Source organism: Gopherus evgoodei, chromosome 4, assembly GCF_007399415.2.
Source record: "Gopherus evgoodei ecotype Sinaloan lineage chromosome 4, rGopEvg1_v1.p, whole genome shotgun sequence".
Classification (NCBI taxonomy): domain Eukaryota; kingdom Metazoa; phylum Chordata; order Testudines; family Testudinidae; genus Gopherus; species Gopherus evgoodei.
The window spans coordinates 33,245,702-33,259,891 of NC_044325.1; the positions used below are offsets into that span (position 1 = coordinate 33,245,702).

General features: G+C 46.0%; 1 protein-coding gene across 3 annotated transcripts in view; it reads left to right on the forward strand.

Annotated features, from left to right (window-relative positions):
* Positions 1–871: 871 nt before the first annotated feature.
* Positions 872–14,190, forward strand: part of GPR68 (G protein-coupled receptor 68) — a 34,565-nt gene continuing 21,246 nt past the window's right edge. For 2 of the 3 annotated variants that reach the window (XM_030558921.1, XM_030558920.1), the window contains exon 1: positions 872–1,036. The gene's annotated coding sequence lies outside the window, so the exon portion shown is untranslated. Of the gene's footprint in view, positions 1,037–1,106; positions 1,424–14,190 lie in introns of those variants that run through there. The other variant, XM_030558924.1, reaches the window with a different exon arrangement.

A 14,190-nucleotide genomic window follows, 5' to 3' on the forward strand; every position in this document is an offset into this window, starting at 1 on the left:
AATAAGACTGTTATAAGACAAGGCTCCTATGTTTCATCAAGAAGTATCAGATGTGAAACAGCATAAAGGTATCTAAGAAGCCAACTCAAACAGTTCCTCTTATACAAGCATTCAGGTCTTGAGCAGTTCAGGTAAACAATACACGTTACAACAAAGCTTAAACTTGTTCTTCATAACAATTTTAAAAACAATTATAGCTGCCTATTTAATTGTAAAAACAGCAAAAAATATTCACCTCCCTTTCCATTTCCTGTAAGGAGTCTTGAAGTTTAAATCTCCTCAGTGTGATAGAGATGCTTGCTTTGATCTGCTTAGTTCTTGGAAGTCCAGGGGCTCCGAGCTGCTGGTCCCATGCACCTGGGGTCCCTAGGAATAGCTCTGTCTGCCATTAGGGAATTTTTTTTCCTGAGAAGCCTCTGTAACATTTCGTGAACCCCCAGTTTGGGAACCACTGACCTAGCATGATGAGGCCCTGATCTCATATGAGGCCTCTAGGAGCCACTGCCATACAAAAAAACTCTGTATGCTTAGTGTGTGTCATGTAGGTGCACATTGTGTATCCAGACATACTACACACAGCGATATCTAGGCTGTGTGTGTTTGGTCCCTGTGTATAGGATTTGTGCATATATTCTAGACTTGCTTATGTCTGTGACCACCGATGTGTTTGTGTAGGTTTGAACAGTTGTGTATATTGTACAGTGTATATTGTATGGCTGTGTGGTTATTTTCTAGTTGTGATTTGTACACTTCAGTATGTGGTTTTGGTTTCGTGTCCTCTGAGCGAGTGAGACAGGAGGGAACTGATAGTCTCACTCCTCTGCAGTGGTACCAGCAAGAGCAGCAGGAACTGAAGCACAATCTCCTCCCCCATCCTCCTCCAGACTCTCTCACTCACTGCCTTGCTCGGAGTGGGGTGAAGGTCAGCTAAGCCAGCCAGCCGGAGTCAGGAGCTGGGAAGACAGAAGATCTATGCTGCCACACCTCAGTGAATTTCCTTATATCTCAGCACTCCCCAGGGATCTCCTGCTCTCAAGTGAGTCTCTGTTTTATTCTATTTTTTTTTAACACACATGAAGTTTTTCAGTACTGATCTGGACTGTTCAGGGTCAGAGACCTGGTGGACAGGCAATGTGGCATCAGTTTATGCTGAAGTCTTAAAAGCAGAAACAAAACAAAGAATCCAGGAACTTGAGCAAAGAAATGTGCATAGAAAAACACAACTTTAAAATAACTTCCTTGATCTCCAAAGAGCCAGTTCCCCATAGTGTAAGTGCTTTGGACAGAGGTTCTTTGGCAGAACATAGATGAGTTCTGTTTAGATAAGGGGAACCTTAAGTGTTGAAGATACAGTGGTGAAATGGAACGATTAGAATGGACTGGAAATGATTTCCTGTTTGCAGATGGACTGGCACAGAGACAGGTAGACTGACTTTTTTTTAAGGCACTTCCAAAGCATGTCAATATGAAGGTACCAATGTAAGCAAGTTTGAACTGATTAACAAGTGATTTGTCGAGGGCAATCCAGAGGGAAACTGCCAAACCAAGCACCTGGCTATATATGTATTCTGTGTACTGCTGTAGGGTTTACCTGTGTAAATGATCACTCAGAAGGACCCAATCTAAATATTTTCCTCATCTGTAAACAATTTTTCTCCCTATTATTTACGGTGATCCTTGGGAAACTTGACGTTGGAAGGCTTTGTACTGAAATCCTTCCACCAGAAAACATGCTGGTTTGCTACTGAACAGCATAAAGTTTCGTTGTTGTAGGAGCTTGTGCTGTTGAGAATTTCCTCAGATTTCTAACACTTCTTTTGAACAAATCACTGAGGGATTGGTTTTGTGGGGGCTGTAAATGCATATATCGAATTAAGAAGAAAATATTCAGCACTTACTCAGCAATTTCTATGTACAGCTATTAACTAGTAATCTAAAAAAAAAACTTTTCAACTGGGAGAAATGGCCAGATACCAGCTCACAACATAGTGTAATTCTAAGAATTTCATGACCATCTTAATTATGTATTCATAAGCGATCTCAGTGTCTTTTACCACATTTCATTAAAAATGTCCTTCCCAGCCTACTAGACCACTTTCCTCTCCTCATTCAGATGTCTCCTTCAGGCCAGTTTCTACCACAACACCCGCAAGAAGTGAGTCAGACACTTATTTATATAAAATGTATTGCTTGCTGTACACACACCTTTGCTGCACATGTAATTTTAATTTGTAACCAGCCCTTCCTTCGCCCCCATCTTCCTGATTGTGCTGTTGTCCTGCTCATTGTGTCACTGCCTGTAACTAATTTGTAAACTCTTCATGGAAGGCGGGGGATGAGAGTGGGAGGTGTCACATCATCTTTTCTGTACTGTAAGGCATCTAACTGCTGTCAAATAGTAAATAAAGTGATATAGTATGAAGTATATTCCCTACGTTTCAGTCATTGCTTGAGAGTCTTTCCAGGGCCTGTGAATCATGTTGTGATGCAATGATGGAACATTCTTCACTGGAGTCTGACTATGAGTTGACTACATGTGGTGGTGAAGCATGGTGTTGGGACACAATAATATTATAACACGGTATTGCAGTGTTAAACATCCGTTTCAGGTGAAAAGAGAAGTGGTAGCCTGGCTATTTTAATTTAAACTGGTGCCTATGCTAGTGTTAGACCCTGCAGGACTAAAACCTGGGACCACAGAGGTTCTGGGCCATCAGTGCTTCTACATTGCCATTGGGAGCTCAGGCTGGGGTTCCACCGGAGGACCTCATGAAGCTAGACACTCAGGAAGTACTATCCAGTGGGGCCTGAGTGGTGTCCTCCCTGCAGCCCACTGATTAACTCATGCTGGTGTATATACCAAGAAGCCAGCATGGAGAGCTCTCTGAGCAACAATGCGGACCACCTGCTTGCTTCTGTTCCAGACCTTGCCTTACTGTGAACCCCAGATTCTAGCTCCTGCCCCTGATTTGTCCCTGACTCCACTACTTGCTTCCTGTCTGTCACCTGATGCATGAACCTGACTTCCTGGCATCCTGACCCAGGTAGATCCCAACTCCACTACACATCCCTTGACCACAACTTGGTAACTGACCAGTGCACACCAGCCGCCCATGGCTTGGCCCTAACCAGGGACGGCTCCAGGCACCAGCATGCCAAGCATGTGTCTGGGGCGGCAAGCCACGGGGGGCGCTCTTCCGGTCGCCACGAGGGCTACAGCTGGTTACCTTCGGCAGCATGTCTGCGGAGGGTCTGCTGGTCCCGCAGCTTCGGCAGACCTTCTGCAGGGGAGCCGCCAAATCCATGGGACCGGGGACCCCTGCAGGCAAGCCGCCGAAAGAAGGCTGCCTGCTGTGCTTGGGGTGGCAAAATACCTAGAGCCGCCCCTGGCCCTAACAGATGGGGGCTGTATTGACCCCACCTTATAACTGGCTGTAAGAGCATTAAAGCCTTTTCTCTGAGCAGAGAAGCTAGCCCAGATGACTGACAAAATTACCAGGAATCCTAGTTGCAGGGGGGGATGGTGCTCAGCTCAGTGAGGGGTGAATCTGTCCATCTGTTGGGATTACATGAAGTAGAGTGGGCCAAGATAGTAACGTACTTCCTACATTTGGGATGTGGGAATTGCTTATCCTTGTATAAGGAAATACTCAAAGGCCTTTCACCTTTTTACTCATAGACTCTAGGACTGGAAGGGACCTTGAGAGGTCATCGAGTCCAGTCCCCTGCCCTCATGGCAGGACCAAATACTGTCTAGACCATCCCTAATAGACATTTATCTAACCTACTCATTGACTTCAAGCTACAAAAATCTTTTTTTAAAAAAATATATATATTAATTTGGACCAGCCATTTGAACTAGGGTTGCAAACTTTCTAATCACAGAAAACAACATCCTTGCCTCAACCCCTTCCCCAATTTCCCACCCCCGCTCACTCCATCACCCTCCTCTTGTCTCCCTCTTTTTCCCCCACCCTCACTTGCTGATTTTCATTGGGCTGGGGCAGGGGTTTCAGGTATGGGAGGAGGTGAGGGCTCCAGCTGGGGAGTGCAGGATCTGGGGTGCAGCCAAGGATGAGGGATTTGTGTGTGGGAGGGGGCTCCAGGCTGGGGCAGGGTGTTGGGGTGAAGGCTTCAGGAGGGAGTTTGGGTGTGGGTTGGGGCTCAGGGTTGGGGCATAGGAGTAGGGTGTAGGAGGAGGAGTGGGCTCTGGGTGGCACTTACCTCAGGTGGCTCCCGGGAAATGGTGTCACATCTCTTCAGCTCCTAGGTGGAGGGGCAGCCATGGAGGCTCTGCACACTGACCCTGCCTGCAGGCGCTGCGCTCGCAGGTTCTATTGGCTGTGGTTCCTGGCCAATAGGAGCAGCGGAGCAGGCGCTCAAGGCAGGGGCAGCACGTGGAGCCCCCATGGCTGCCTCTGAGTCTGAGGGATATGCTGGGAGCTACGCAGATCCAGGCAGGGAGCATGCCTTAGCCCCGCTGCACTGCTGACCAGACTTTTAGCAGCCCTGTCAATGATGCTGACCAGAGCCGCCAGGGTCCCTTTTCAACCAGGTGTTCCGGTTGAAAACCAGACAGCTGGCAACCCTAATTTGAACCCATAATCGTCAGTTGTTTCTTCAATTTCTGACCTTAGCTTATCTGACTTCTGTTGGCACCCTTCAGCACGGACACCCAGGACACACTGTGCTGTGGAGAGAAGGATTCTCTCATCACCAGTCACAAGCAATTTCTCCAGGTCACAGCTGAGGTGCATTCAAAGGGCAGGTGTATTGTGGGAAAGCTTCACTGACAGTGACTGCTGCTGGACCTGTGGCATGGCTGCTGGACCTGAAGAATTTCAGTCCTGGAACCTGTCAACTCAACATTTTACACATTTTTATTACCTTTTTTAAATGGAGAACTATTTAGACACAGAACTTTGGGCATAGCAGGAGTCCACCTAATTAGTCTGATTATCTCACAATTAGCTTTATGTTTTCTCCAAGAAGTTTGCTTTTTTCTATAAAGTTCCCTTTGAGTGGTTATTACTGCGGCTTGTTTTCTCAGCTGAATCATTTGCAGAGCGTCTGTCAGACAGTCTGATGAGAATTGACCTTTGGGTTTGAAAAGATGCAGAGCAGCTGCACTGACTAAAGCAAAACTGGGCAGTCACCTACAAGTAATAGTATCGGTAATTAGCAGCTAAGAATCTGCTCTGTAGTTCATGCTCTTGGGGAGTGTGTCAAGCAAGGCTAGCTCCATCGTAATTTCCCATCAGAAGCTATGTTCTTGAGCTTTGTGAGTTAACATTTTGGCACTTCATCAGAAATCTGTAGATAATCTGCCTGAAGAACAAGACACGGTAATATTCTTTTACAAATTCTGTTCCTATCTTATTCCTGCAGTAGGGGGAGACTGATAAGAAGTTTACCTTGATGCATGCAGAATGTTCCCGCAGCCTGTCATGGCTAATGACATAATGTCCTCGGGAGTAGTGACTGAGCCACTCAGGGACAGCAAATTTGTCCGTAAACTGGTTTGGATTGGAGGTTGAATCTGATATTGGTATGTGGAGAGCGCTAACCATACTAAGGGCTGGAAGAATATCAGATCTGATCTAGTCTGTAAGTAACCGAGGGTGCACTGTACTGTGCTTCTGTTACAGTCCCACCATGACAAATGCACTCATGACATTCTCCAACTCATCAGTTGCCACATATAGCTGTTGCTGCTGAGATAATTCCAATCTATTAATTTTAAACATCACTATTGTAGTTGCCTATCTACAAACCTTCGTGTTCCCTTGTTCTGGAGCTTGTTTATTGCTGGTTGAGCTCTAAAGTAGTGCTAATCTAGTTTTAAAGGTGTGATTTTAGCTATCAGGAGAGAAGAAGAGAAGAAGCTGAAATGGGAGCGTTACAAAAATAAAAAATATTCTAACAGATGCATAGACTTTAAGGCCAGAAGGGGGAGCATCATGATCATCTAGTCTAACCTTCTGCATATTGCAGGTCACAGAACCTCACCCATCCACTCCTGTAGTAGGCCCGTAATTTCTGGCTGAGTTAATGAAGCCCTCAAATTTTAGATTCTCTGTAGTGTGAAGTCTTTAAATCATCTGCTACAATCACAGACAGTATTATGTAGCAAAAATGGACAACACCAGAAGGAGGGAAATATAAACATAATCATAGAGATGCAATTTATCAAGATTTTTGGCTTTGGTTTGGGATTTTTTGGCACAAGATTTTAAGATCTATAGTACTGTTTTAACCACATTAGTAACAAATAGAATTAGAATATGTTATTTCAGGGAAATAATTGGGAAGTGTTCCCATCATCCTTATGTCATGGAAAGAACCCATCTAGCAGAACTCACTCTGCCTGTGTAGGATAGTGATTTAGCTTCTATGCACATACCTAATTTGGGGATTTAAGTGCTTTATGCTTCTGCATGTCACAATCAGACATAACTATGGTATTACAAGGAAAGTTGCTTAAAATGACCCTTTATGACTATAGATGGGCCCAGACCAGAATCCCTCATCTGAATGCCCCGAAATAATGGGAGTTGGAATTCACACTGGTCTCCACATTTTACAGCTGGACCCTTATCCCAGTACATGAGCCACACCAAAACTCATGACCTGAACATCTCAAAACTTCTGAACGCTGGGATCTTAAATCTTTTAATCCAAATATTCCACCTAATTAAAATAGAATTCAACTGTAAAGACTATTTGTGAACTTGTTGCTCTGATAATTTAAGGGACGTGCTTTTTGAATGCTGATTTAATGTCATGGTTCTTTAACTTGATGCTTGATTTATGGATTGAATTTCTTGTCTCTGAATGAATCGCAATATTGCTTGCTGGTTGGCTGATCCTAAGATAACTGGTTGAGGACTGGTTATATCTGACAGAGTACCAAGCAGACTTATTCTCCTTTTGACTCCCACTAACGTTACGTGTGCACGCAGAATCACAGAGAGTGCAACATTTTGAATGACAATGACCCTCAAATCCAGACCAGATCTATTTTTTATATTTTGGTATAAAGAAGTATTGGCATCAACCAGAGCAAAGTATGAGCAGCAGATACAGCAGGAGCTGCTCAAGTGAGGCACACAGAAACCAAATGGCTGCAGATTGCAGCTGTCTTTGTATGTGATACAGAGAAGTGACCCACAGCGACTATAGGTTTCATCTTATAGGGGCGGCGAGTTGTATGGGCCCGTGATTCCCAGGCTCCAGCAAATTTAGGGCCTGGGGGGGCCAACTCCACCAATGTTTGGGGCCAAGCCTCTCCTCGGGCTCCACCTGCTGCCCCTGCATGCCTCCCCTGAGTGTCCTCCGGCCCTGCATGCTGCCTCCCTGTGCCTCCCCCAAGCATCCCTGCCTGCTCTGGGCAGTAGGCAGCTGCCCCCTGCAGCTCTGTGCTGCGTTCCCTTGCCAGCCGCGGCTGGCTACAAGGGAGTGGCACCGGGGACAGGCTGAGGCAGCTGCTGTGTCTGCAGAGGGAGGAGGGAAGGAGGTGCATGGCAGCCTCCCCCGGCAGGTGACTCCGAGTGGGGGGCTTATCTTGGTTGAACTGCCTGAGCAGGAGCCTGGGGGCGCTTGGGTGACTGTTGGGCTGGGGAAGGCTCCCCTCCCCTAGAGCTTGCTGCTGCCGGTGGGGAGAAGGGTGAGGGGAGTCCTCTCTGGTCCCCACCTCAGCTCTGGGGCAGTCTGCCTACTGCACCCCAAACTCCTCATCCATGGCCCAGTCCCACACCCCGCACACCCTCTCGCATTGCAACCCTCTGTCCCAGCCCAAAGCCCACACCCAGGCTCCCTCCCAGACCTTGCACCCCAAGCCTCCTCCCATACCCCATCTCACACCGCAACCCTCTGTCCCAGACCAGAGCCCACAGCCAGCACCCCAACCCCCCTCCCCCACCCCAACCCCCTGTCCTAGCCTAGAGCCTGCACCCAGCGCCCAAACCCCCTCTGAGCTCGCACCCAGCACCCAAACCCCCTCCTGCACCCAGCACCCCAAGCCCCTTCCTGCACTCCAACCCCCTGTCCCAGTCCAGAGCCCGCACCCAGCACCCAAGCGCCCTCCCAGAGCCCACACCCAAACTCTCTTCTAGATCCTGCACCACAACCCCCTCCTGCACCCAACCCCCTCCCAGAGCCCGCACCCAGCACCCAAACCCCCTCCTGCACCCCTGCCTGCAGCCCAACTCCCTGTCCCAGCCCAGAGCCTGCACCCAGCACCCAAACTCTCTCCCAGAGCCTGCACCCCAAATCCCTCCTGCACCCAAACTTCCTCCCAGAGCCCACACCCCCTCCTGCACCCTAAACTTCTGTCCTAGACAGAGTCTGCACCCAGCACCCAAACTCCCTCCCAGAGCGCGCACACCCTCCTGCATCCCAACCGCCTGCACCAGCCCAGAGCCTGCACCCAAACTCCATCCCAGAGCCCATACCCTTCCCACACCCAAACTTCCTCCCAGAACCTGAACCCCAAACTCCCTCCCAGAGCCTTAGATAGGTGTGTGGGGGGGCTTGGACTCATTCTGGGCACCACCAAAAATTATACAAACCTGCTGCCCTTGTCATCCTATAATCTTCCCTCTTAACTTAAGTGGCCAGGCTACTTGGATTCAAAGAGAGCATTTCATGCTGGGCTCTGCACTTTCCACAATCCTCATCTCTGTATTACACCCCACCATCACCTTCACATGTATGTTAGCCACCCCAGAAGTATATAAATTCACACTCAATGTACACTGTGCATACACATAGTCTATACAATATTCCCATAAACTTACTGTGAATTAGCCTTTTGGAAGAAATTAAAAACACACTGTTGTTCATGATAAACAAGGTTTCGAGTTTTTAAATAAGCAATATTAAGAACTAAGATGAATGATGCAAATACATCTTAAGGCTACATTTGATGATAATCTTAGAATTATAAAATAATCCAACTCTCAGAGAGACAATAATAACACTTAACGATGAAGACGAACTCTTAAATAGACCACTTAGGGAACTCTTCAAAAAGGCATTTGTCATTTGAATTCCAGTGTTGACACTCCCATGGAAACCAACCAATACAAAGGTCTCTGGATGAGTTACTCCGTACTCCATGATGAGGCAGCGCTGCGTGAAGCCACCTTTGTGTGCTGATGCTAAAGGATCAACTTATAATGTTTTAATTAGGAGCCAATGCAAGGAGTATCAAAACAAAACAAAACATAGTAATTTAGTGTAAGCCAGAAACACACAAGGTGCAAAAGAATGAGTAATTTTTTTAAATGTCTGGGGTGTGCTATCTGAGGCCCTCTAATTCAGCAGACTACTTTCCTGTGATGAACTGTGCCCTGTGAATTAAAATAAATGCAGTGATGTGAGGTAGTGTAAGCTGCCAGGGCATGGGCGACCTACCTAGCAGGTGGAGCAGGACATGGCCTGGCGATTTTGGTGGCAGTTCAGGTAATGACAAGTGTAGATCCAGAGATCAGGCACCAGTCCAAGGCAAAGCACTGGTCTCCAAGCAGAAGGTCAGAACCAGAGTCAGAAGCCAAAGCCTAAGCCAACAAGTAAACTGGAGTCATGGTCAGGGATGTAGCCAAGATGGGGAGCCAGCAGTCAGAAACCAGAATGAAGCAGGAAATAAGGCTTGGAGCAAGGATTGTAAACAGGCTGGAGCAGGACACAGAAGTTAGAGCAGGGTATGTGCATCTGTGGGCATGATACACACTGACTAGCTGCTGTAAGGCCAAAGTTGCAGACTGAGCAGGGCAGCCAGCAATCAGGGAGATCAATTGTTTGGAGGGAGCTCATTAGGCCTAGCTGAGCTTGCTAGGTTACCTAGTGACCAGGCTGGGAGCTAGCTGTGCCACTGACAGGTAGGGGCTGCAATATTTTGATATGTACTACTAGGCAGCGCTGTTCCAAATTCATTTTCTTATTGTGTGAACAAATGTTCTGTCTTAGGAAGCATGCTGTGTTGACTTTGGTTGTGGTAATGCAAGGTTCTGTGTAGAGTCAGTAGCCCTTGGAGAGGGAGCTGTGTAAGCTGCAGGAGAGTTCCCTAGGGTGACCAGATGTCCCAATTTTATAGGGACAGTCCAGATATTTGGGGCTTTGTCTTATATAGGTGCCTATTACCCCGCATTCCCTGTCCCGATTTTTCACACTTGCTGTCTGGGCACCCTATCTGTGCCCTGGTCTATTTTTAGTCAATTCCTGAGCAGAGTTTCTCTCTGGAAACTAGGGAATTAGTGTTGGGCTGAGATCCCTGAAAGTAGAGAGTGTTGCATGCTGTTTCACACCCTATCCCCCATTCCAGAGCTGGTGTATATGTGTAAATAAAGCAAGCTGCACTTAGAATATACCCAGACTCTATATAATTGATTTCCTCTTCACTGGAAGGCTGACCTACAAGGCCCAAACAGCTGCTTAGCAGGAGAACAGTGCTGGTATCTGACTGGGACAGAAGAAAAGACTACAATAATTCCCACTTTACAGCTGGGGAAAACCCCAGAGAGATTAGGTGATTTGCCCAGGGCTATAGAGAATATTCTATGTCAGAGTCAATTTAGAACACAGGCATTCCTGGTCCCCAATCTGTGCCTACAGCACACCTTTACCAACACCATGTATATGGGCATGTGGAACACTTGTCCCTTAGCTGGGATGTTCTATGTCTCATTGTGTTCTACATGGTTTGTGACTGGTAATGCAAAAACAGACAGAATTTCTGATACTGTCATTTTAAATGGGGATTTTAGGCATTGTTTGATGATGGCAGGATAACCGCATATTTGCCTGGCTTTCCGTTCATAGAGCATGGTGATTTGGTTTCCAGGGATTTTGTTCTTTTGAGGGGTGAAGGTGTTGGGATCTGGATTTTGGAGGTTAATAAGTATAATACCAGCTATAGGCTTGATCCCAAATCCCTAATTCATAGAGGTAGTTCTGCTCACATCAATCAGATGAATCACATGGGTGAGAACTAGTCAGGTGATGATTTGAAGGCTCACACCCCTCTTTGTTCGATGCCAGACTGGTGGAGAACAAAGGCTTGCCCTGAATATTTATGTGATTTTGGGTACGTCTACACAGCAGGATAATTTCGAATTAACTTAAACCGGTTTTATTAAATAGATATTATAAAGTCGATTGCACGCGTCCAAACTAGGCACATTAATTCGGCGGTATGCGTCCTGGTCCGAGGCTAGCATCGATTTCCGGAGCGTTGCACTGTGGGTAGCTATCACTATAACTAACCGGCCAATAACTTCGATTTGCAGCCACACTAACCCTAACTCGATATGTTAATATCGATTTTAGCGTTACTCCTCTCTGGGAGGAGTACAGAAATCGATTTTAAGAGCCCTTTAAATGAATTTTAAGTGCATTGTAGTGTGGACGGGTACAGCGTTAAATCGATTTAATGCTGTTAAAATCGGTTTAACAGCGTAGCGTGGACCAGGCCTTTAAGAGCAGCAAGCAGAAGAGACTGACGTGGGTTGTCTTTCACAAGGCTCTGGGCCAAACTCTTATGGAAATAAACAAACACAAATTTAAAAAATAATTTTAAAAAGGTGTGTGAACTTTGCTGGGCCAGAAACAGGGAATTCCAGGAGGAAGCTCTAGGCTCCTTTTCACATGTCCCTGTGGTTAGCACTAGCATGAGGAACTCTCAACACCTTTGCAGTGCAAGTTGTTCAGCCCTCGCTACACAGTAAAAAGCAAAGCAGTGATGTCACAGGATCGCTGGCCACAGTTAATGCCCCTGCTACAGAACTGGTGCTCCCACTTTAGCCAATTGAGAGGGGGGGAAATATGGGGGAGGGGTGCTATAAAAGATCCATGAGGGACCTAATGAGAGTCAGGAGACTGGAGGAGAAGGTCTTTGGGGGAAAGCTGCAGATAGCTCTCTGCAGGCTCTCTTTGGAAAGAGGGAGGAATTACCATGAAGCCAGTGGATGGGACTTCCTGAGTCAGAGCTAGTGCCAGGAGGCTGGAAAGGGCTGAGGGCTAGGAAATCAGCTGCAGGAAGAACTTGCTTATCTTTCCTGAGCCAAATATCCTCAGCCATAGAAGGAAGGCGAGAGCTGAAGGTTTATAGCAATGGAGATGCCTGCTGGCTCTTGGTGATAGAGAGCTGAAGCCAGAGGGCTGGAGAGGACTAAAAGCTGGGAAATGATGGAGGTTGTGAGCCTTCTGATATCTCCAGGCAAGAGCTAAAATGAAATCTGAGACTGAAACAGGTTGAAGAAACTTGCTAGTTAGAGGGGCTATGGTGAGGCATGCTGAAAGGTACTGGAGAACTGGGGCATTGTGAGGGATGTCAGAACCATATGGATTATCGTTATGGGTCTTGGCTTATGATATATGTAAATAGGGCTTTCTTCTGTCATAAATTAACTCTACAAGGGCTATTTATACTCAGAAAGCCTGTTTGAACTACTGCTGGGGAGTGCAAAGGAAGGAGACTGAGGCAGGTGTGTCCGTCATGCCAAAGCCTGCCACAAGAGGGTGCTCCTGAGTAGTGACAATGGATAAAACTATGATGATCCTTCACACATGGGCTGAACTGTATTTATCTTCCTGCCCATCTTATTTACATGTGCTAGGACCCCTTATTGCTCATAAACAAGCTAGCCTAGATAGAGCTACTATAAGGTGGGTGCTGAACTGGTTGGAAAATCATTCCCAGAGAATAGTTATCAGTGGTTCATAGTCAAGCTGGAAGGGCATAATGAGTGGGGTCCTGTAGGAATCAGTTCTGGGTCCGGTTCTGTTCAAAATCAATGATTTAGATAATGGCATAGAGAGTACACTTATAAAGTTTGCAGATGATTACAAGCTGGAACGAGTTGTAGGTGCTCTGGAAGATTAAAATTCAAAATGATCTGGAGAAATGGTCTGAAGTAAATAGAATGAAATTCAATGAGGACAAATGCAAAGTACTCCATTTAAGAAGGCAGAGTCAGTTGCACACATACAAAATGGGAAATGACTGCTTAGGAAGGAGTACTACGAATAGGGATCTGGTGATTATAATGGATCACAAGCTAAATATGAGTCAACAGTGTAACACTGTTGCAAAGAGAAGTGAACATAATTCTGGGATGTAATAGCAGGAGTGTTGTAAGCAAGACATTCTATTCTGCATTGATAAGGCCTCAGTTAGACTATTGTGTCCAGTTCTGGGTGCCACGTTTCAGGAAAGATTTGGACAAATTGGAGAAAGTCCAGAGGAGAGCAACAAAAATGATTAAATGTCTAGAAAACATGACCTATGAGGGAAGATTGAAAAAATTGGGTTTGTTTAGTCTGGAGAAGAGCAGACCAAGGTGGGACATAAGAGCAGACCAAGGTGGGATATGATTACAGTTTTCAAGTATGTAAAAGGCTGTCACAAGGAGGAGGGTAAAAAATTGTTCTTGTTAATCTCAGGATAGGACAAGAAGCAATGGGCTTAAATTGCAGCAAGGAAGTTTTAAGTTAGACGTTAGAAAAATTTCCTGTCAGGGTAGTAAAGAACTGGAACAAATTGTCTAGGGCAGTTGTGGAGTCTCTGTCATTGTCTAACTTGTTCTTAAAAACCTCCAAACACTTGTCAGGAATTTTCTAGTTATTATTTAGTCTTGCCTTCAGTCCAAGAGACTGGACTAGATGATGTATTTAGGTTCCTTCCAGTCCTATACTTCTATGATTCTATTATATTGCTACCCGTGGGAAACCAGACAGCACTAGAACAAAACTTAGAATGACAAGGAATTATTTTATGTATTTTCTAATGTAATACATGCTGCCTGCTTTGTTCATATTTGGAATCAATATGTCAAGTGCTTTAACCCATGATGGGAGGGAAAATTGTCAAGTTCCCAGTCAAGCAAATGTTTGACCGAAACTATGAGCCTAGAGCAGCATACGGAAAGCCAGCAAATTCAACTTCTGGTGGAGAAATAGAAGTGCCAACTCCACCGCTAGGGATTCTCAAACAAATAGCTCCTGGGCTTCATGGGATTGGTGGTGAAATAGATAATATTTTATTATCCTGTCACTGATTCCAGTCTGGTAAGGTTTGAGTGAATGAAAGTGATGGGTAGACTCTGTGAAAGAAGTGGTGCTGCTCTGATGCTCCTCCCCAATCATTGTCATCCTCAATGGCATTTTCAGCAGTGAGGCCAAGGTATAACT